Source organism: Egretta garzetta, unplaced genomic scaffold (genome assembly GCF_000687185.1).
Source record: "Egretta garzetta isolate BGI_Z169 unplaced genomic scaffold, ASM68718v1 scaffold108, whole genome shotgun sequence".
In the NCBI taxonomy this organism is placed as follows: Eukaryota; Metazoa; Chordata; class Aves; order Pelecaniformes; family Ardeidae; genus Egretta; species Egretta garzetta.
The window spans coordinates 6,971,262-6,978,381 of NW_009260614.1; positions in this window are offsets into that span (position 1 = coordinate 6,971,262).

The following is a 7,120-nucleotide window of genomic DNA, read 5'->3' on the forward strand; positions in this document are numbered from 1 at the left end:
TGCCACCACCCCCGCCAGCGTCTCTGTGTCGGGGGGCTGTGGAGCTGCTCTGCGGACGGAGAGCCCAGCCCAGCTCAGGTGCCACGGCACGGACACCCCCAGCCTCACCGCTGGTGCTGGCAGAGAACCATGGCCGGGAGTCAAACCCCAGCTATTCCCCAGTTTTGCCACAAAGACCACTTCTCACTCAGCTCCACCAGTCACAGCGGGGTTATACAGCTCCACAGTGATGCACTGCACACACATGCATCTCCACTGACAGCACTGATTCTTGGTTGGACATGTAGGAAAGGAAAGATCGTGTAGGAATGAGGTTGTGTTGAGCTAGAAGTCACTGGGGGTCTCACATTTGTCCCTTTATGCTGGTAATATGATGAAGAGCAGTATTCTCATGCCAGAAAAGTTGCAGAGACATGGAGGACTGGATGGCCTGGAGGGACTTGAATATGTTGCTCTGCTCCAGGGCTGAGGCTGTGGGCTCAGGCCGCAGCCTAGCCTGCGGCCCTCCCCATCCCCAGGGTGATGAAAGGATTTACACCTCTCTAAGGACTTTAGTTTTGGCTGCAGTCTGCAGCCTCTTGACAGTCAAATTGTTGTAATTACTGCTTGCCCGCTTCTTCCCAGGCATGGGAATTTCATGCAATTTAATCTCTCTCTACTGGCTTAGCCCCAAAAAAGCAAATACATCTGTGCCAGAAGATGGGGCGCTAAGAGTAGGAGCTGGAGGGAGGAGAGGATTCTGCCGGTGCCCACTGAGATCAGCTCATTGCTGCCTTGCAGCTGAAACCTCGAGACTGTAGCATGACTGAAAAGGGGCAGCGTTTGCAATCCCAGAGGGCAACTCCCAAACTCCTATGCCGCCAGTGCACACCCAGAAAGAGTAGCCAAACCTGCCGCTTCCTCCTTTTTTCTTTTTCCAGCCTTGCTCTGGTGCTGCCCGGTTGTGCCACAAAATGTTTTCTGCCCGGCTCCCAGCTACCATGCAAACCCACGGCCTCCCACCGCCTGCCTCCTGACCCTTGCTTGGGCATGACTAATTCCTGCCGCCCTGATTCAAGGGTTTAACTCATCAAGATGCTGAGTAATGGCTGTGCCTGTCCCCGCTGCGTGGCAAGGGCGATGCTCCCCATTCACGCGCAGGGATAGATAAACCTCACAGTGGCCACCACGGCATTTTGCCTTCCCCTGCCAACAGGTCCCTGTCTGAGGGATGCATCCCACTTAGCAAGCACTTGTTTGAGAGGAGGTGTAGTATTAGGAGAAAAGGTCATGATCATTTCTTTTAGAAAAGATGGGACAGAGGCGAGAACGGGTTTAAATCATCTCACTGGAGACCCTCGGGAGGAGCTAGGCAGCGCTGGTCTGGCCTCAGGGCAGTGGTATGAACAGAAACCACCTCTCCAGCTCTCTTCTCCCACTTGCCTGTATTTCCGCTATTTCTGTTTAAGCCGCTCTGTGCCTAGGGCTACAAATGAATAAATCCTTTGTAATTAATAGGGACCAGGGTCTTCATCTGGGGCATTAGAGAAGGGCTTGGAGGAGAGGTGATACCTGCTGTAAATGCTCCTGTTTGTCAAATGTCACTGGATACACAAAAGCAGAAGGAAAAGGCTCAGTTCCTCAGACAACTGAAGATCTGCATGAGTTTGTCTGTTAATGCCATTGCAGAGTCACTAAGAGGTTTCTCTTAACCTCAAAGTGTCCTCTGTGTGCAGAGGAATCCCAAGTTCAGGGTCAGCCAGCAGAAACCTTTTGTGGTTTTATGAACCTCTCTGCCTGTAAACCCCCACATCTCCCACAATTTCCTCCCTCAGACCTCTGCCCTCCAACCACCCCATTCGGGCACCTCTCCTGCCCTCACCAGAGCCACCTTTGCTTTGTTTAACAAGGAGCAGCGTGAGGGAGGACATCAGCTTGCAATGGGCTGTTGTAATGAAGGCAACCAGCAATTGCTCTCTGGGTCAGCTGTAGGAACAAGACACTGAGCTACCCAGACCCCAGGGTGGGATATTCATGGGGAGAGCTGGCCAGAGCCAGGGCTGAGCTGGGCTTGGGCTGGAGAACCAAGTCACAGGGCCCACAGCAGGGATGAGCAGTGGCAGTGGGCAATGCTGGCATGGTGGGAGCCCCTTTGCCTGCCCAAGCAGAGAGAAAAGGGGGGGGATAGGCAAGAGAACAGCAACGGGAAATAACCAATGCCAGGATGGTGGTAAGGAATATCCCACACCCAGCAAATATTAGAAACTGAGATCATCGCAATGACAAGTAGAAGCATAAGGAACTGTGGGACTGGCTTTAGCAGTTACCAGAGGAAAACTTGTCATCCGGTAGGAACCACAGAAAATCTCACAATTGCAAAGATTATTTCTGATTGAAATGGCAAAAATATTTCCTTTTTGCTGCAGAAGTGGCTGGCCAAACTTTCAGTTCTCCATTTAGATGAGAGCCGGATGGGACTTCTTACTGGACACTGATGAAATACTTTCCATTCTAACTGGAATCAAGGATATTTCAATGAATTGCACAAAATTGCAGCTCAGCAGAAGTAGATAGTTTATGTTTAAGCATGTTTAAGGAATTAAATATAAGGAACTGATGTAAAGGGAGAGTGAAGAAATGACTTGTGGTTTTATTCCTCCTGCCATGGAAGACCTCTGTAAGCTGATGACTTTCTAATCCGGCAAAGAAACATAAGAGAAATTCAATGGAGGGGAAGAGAAGGAGGAGAGGAAACACAGGAGACCAGAAAAAACAGCTTTACAAATACAAATTGGAAAAACAAAAGAAAGTAAAAGCCCATTAGTTAGGAAGGGGAGCAAGTAGCCAAAGATGCTACCTATTTTTGGCTTGTTTTTGCATAAACAAAACGAGAGGTTATGGTCAAGTACTCAACACAATCAAAATTTAGCACTTACAAATGAGAAAAGGGAAAAGAGAACAAGTAAGGGAGGAAGAGGTAGATAAGGCAGGTGTAGTCAAACAAAAAGGCCCCAAAAATTCCCCTAACTTCCTCCTGAGCCAGGCTGGGGCCATCTCTGGGGATTAGCAGGACAAACTCACACGGAGTGGGAGAGGTACCAGAAAGCAAACATGACACTAGCCTTGCAGTATCAGATGCTTTCAGCACTGCCTTGCAGGTGCCTCCTTAAGAAAACGAGGGAATTAAAGTCTAAAAACCACACTACCCTGCAGGGGCTGTGAGCAGGGTTAGAAGAGCAGAGGGACCATCATTACTGACCTGATGGCAGGCAGCTGGTACGGCAGAGGGGGACAAGTCGAGGCATGGCAACATGTGAAGAGCTGCACAGAGAGAGCAGCCAGAAACAGCAGGGACATTGTGTGGTCAGAGCAGACCCCCAGATTTGCTCAGTACTGGGGTGACCACTGCTGGTGAGGAACCTGCCCCTTAGGGCCTCCCATTTCAAGAAAGAAGTGATAGGAGAAGAGCAAGAAAAGAGCAGCAAGAGAGTCCCATGTCCACACATGGCAGCCAGGCAAGGTCACAGGATTCATTTAGTCTAGGGATGATCTCAGTCACTGTAAGAGGACAGAGGACATTAGGACAAATTTCTTCACCCAAAGGGCTGTCAAGCACTGGAAGGGGCTGCCCATGGAAGCAGTTGAGTCCCCATCCCTGGGGGTATTTAAAAGCCGGGCAGATGAGGTGCTTAGGGACATGGTTTAGTGATGGGATGGCAGTGTTAGGGTAATGGTTGGACTTGATGATCTTAAAGGTCTTTTCCAATCTAAACGTTTCTATGATTCTATGATAGCATTACTTCTGGTCCCCAAGCCTGCCAAGGAAAGCTGAGACACGACTGCCTCAGCCTGCAGCCGACTTTAGGGAAGCCTCCCCAGCTCTGCAGAGAGTTTACCTCGAGGACAAATCCCTGCTAGCCAGCAGACGCAGGCTGCATTTCTGACCCTGAGTTGGGCAGAGGGATGCTCTCTCCACCTCTTTCAGGAGAGGCTGCCAGGCACGCAGGGCCCTGCGTTTTGCAGCACCAAAGGGATGGCAGCAGCGCTTCTGCCTTCACCACGCACCACTGTAAGACAGAAGAAAACCACAGGCAGAAAGAAATGAAAAGAAACTGCCAACACCACAATCACGTGCAAGTATAGAGAAAACCACAGGGCATTATGCAACATCCATCTGGGAAGAGACACTCATCATTGATAAAAATTATGCAAAGGGGTCCCACGGCTAGAGGTTAAACGGAAGACACAGGTCAGCCTCACCCTGCAGTGCAGTGAGCGGTCACGGAGGTTTGCATATATCGTTTTATGAAAGTAACATTAGTATTCAAAGTGGAATTCCTAAACCAGTCCCCACTAATACCTTTTTAATTCAAATTCCTGAACGTCCTGTCCCCCTCAGAGGATCCTGTGCTATGCCCTGCACAAAGAGCCACAATTCAGGATGGGGATTTTTCTATGGTCCTGGATCAAAGACCGACCTCTTCTCCCCGCAGCTTGAGTGACTTCTACACTAGACCAAAAGGAAAGAGAGTGGCAAGAGCCAAAATAATCTCTCCCCAGGCAGGCTGCAGCACACCCGTGTGTGCACGCATTACAGAAAAGCACAAGGAGATGGGTAAGGTCCAGCAGAAGGAGGGTACTTTGGCACCGCCTGACACCCTGCAGCCATGCAGCACAGCTCTGCCAAACCAGAGGGACACCCTGAGCTGGTTACCCTCAGCCCTACGTCTGAGAGCTTAGAGATCACCCCAGGGGATGTATTTCACCCAGAGGTGGCTACAGCCTCCGCTTCTCCCACCCTCTCACAGAGTCCCCAGCCTAAGCACCCTTTGCTCCTTAAGGCAAGCAGATTTATTTCTTTAAAAAAAAAACAGGGAAGAGAAATGCTGCGGGAGCAGAGCAAGCATTTACATAAGAAAGACGCACCCTGCTTCACCTAATGTAAATACAGCCCTTCAGGATTCAGAGCACAAGGCACAGTGGAACACCCAGGTTAGAAGCTCACTTGCCAGCCCACAGGCACCTTCTTGCCATGCTGCGAACCCAGCTTTGCTCTGCCCTAGCTCCCCTGAACAGCACGCTCAGCTCCCACTCTCACACTGTGCTCACCCCCACCACCCCCTTGCTATTTCTCTCCTGTGCCTCATGACCTGCACCTGCACCCCATCCCCTGTCCCTTGGGCTCAAGTGGAGGAAAAACCTGGGGCTAATTCTCACCAGGATCTGGTTTTGGCTTTGCACATGGACTCTGGTCTCCCAGATGCACGGGACCTACAGCTCTTCTGCACAAGTTGGCAGAGCCGGTGGCTCTCGGCCACTGCCTCTGCAGACAGCTGCGCCAGCCCACAGGCTGACATTGTTGGGGCTTTAAAAAGAAGTTGTCTGACTGCAAGAAGTGTTTTCAGTTTTGAGTTTGCAGACACCAACTATCATTACCTCCTGCACCCAGACGGCAGATTGCATAAGCCCCATTTCCATGAATGCAGGCTAAAAATAAAAGATTATCTAAACTTCAATAGCTGGGGTTATCACATAGCCATTGCTTCTATCTTTCTTCTCCACTTTTTGCCCTTGATAAGACATTCTAGCAGAGTTTCACATGTTAATTATGCCTTGTGTCAAAATATTTCTCTCTATTGCATAGTTTCTCTTTAAATGGTTTTAACCACGTAGATGTCCCTTTCTTCTTCTGCATGAAAGGGTAAATAATCAATATCAAATGTTTATTTTTAAGCTCCCTTCATCTATTTTGCTCCACTCTTTTCAATCTTTCATCTCCAAGTCACTAAATGCTTTCATCACCTGGCTCAAAGTCTTCTGTGTTGGCTCTATCCATCTCTGAGTCAAAATGATCAGAGCTGAATATGGCACTTGGAGATCATTCTACTGGTTTCCACAACTACATTATGGCATTGGGAGAATTAGTTTCTGTCCCATCCTTCACGCACTCCAATATTCTGCTTAATCCTTGGACTTGCAGCACCGAAGATCAAGTCTAGAAAATAAGGAGATGTTAAGTCTCATTTTCTAAAGAAAATGGGATTTAGGGGACCTGTCATGAATGTCATTGAAAAAGAATGGAACAGAGACTTCTAAGCCACATAGGCCACATACTCAGGAACCAAATATCTTTAAAATCTGGCCATAAACTCAAAAACATTACCACAGGCCTTTTTCTTCCCCAAGTAGCTGTAGTTCATTTGACCTTAGAAACAGAAATTAGTATTTCAGATGACTCCCAAGTGAATGTCATCTGCTAACATGTTGCTCCATCAACCAACTCTGTTAAATGCCAGTCTTCTCCATCCTGATTAATGTAAATAATCTTGTATTTTGCAGACATATGCCTCCCACTGAACTCCCTTCTCCAGATCCTCAGGCACTGCACAAGACACAACATATTCGCAGTACATCATGCAGGATTGGTGCTGACATACACCAACACTCACATAACAGCTTCCTTTTATAACCTCACAGATATTTGCGACAAAGGAAATGCAGTAGATCTCACTCGTCTGGGCTTCAATAAGACATTTGAAATGGTGCCACACAGTAAATTATTAGCTAAGCCAGAGAAGATGTGATTGGCATATGAAGTGTAAAAGTGGGTAAAGAGCCGCCTGAAAGGGGCATGGTAATTGCTTCAGCTGAAAGGGGATGTGTGAGACTGAAGGGGGTTCACCAGTACAGTTCCTTGAGTTTCTGCCTCAAAAATTATTCCTCTTAACATTTGCATTAATGATCTTGGCACAAAAAGCAGGAGAATGCAAAGGGAATTTGCTGATGAGGCAAAACGAGATGCTATCATCAATCTGGAAGAGGCCAGGATACCACACAGAAAGATTACAATGACCTTGAGGACTGGAATAATGGAGAAGGGATTTGATTCAGCAGTGCAGACTGTACGGTCATGCTGTTGGGGACAAGGGATAAGAGCAGCAGCCATTCCAGTTTGGGAGGGTGTCAGGTGGAAATGTCTGGGGCAAGGAAAGACCCATGCTACAAATCACAACACCGTGACAAGACCCTGGTGTTAGGCGACATGAGAAGAGTCAAATGCAAAGAGCTTGGGTTGAGGGGTTAGGAAAATGAGGGACTGATCCATGTGAATGAATCAGAGGCAACACCAGGGGTAGAAAAG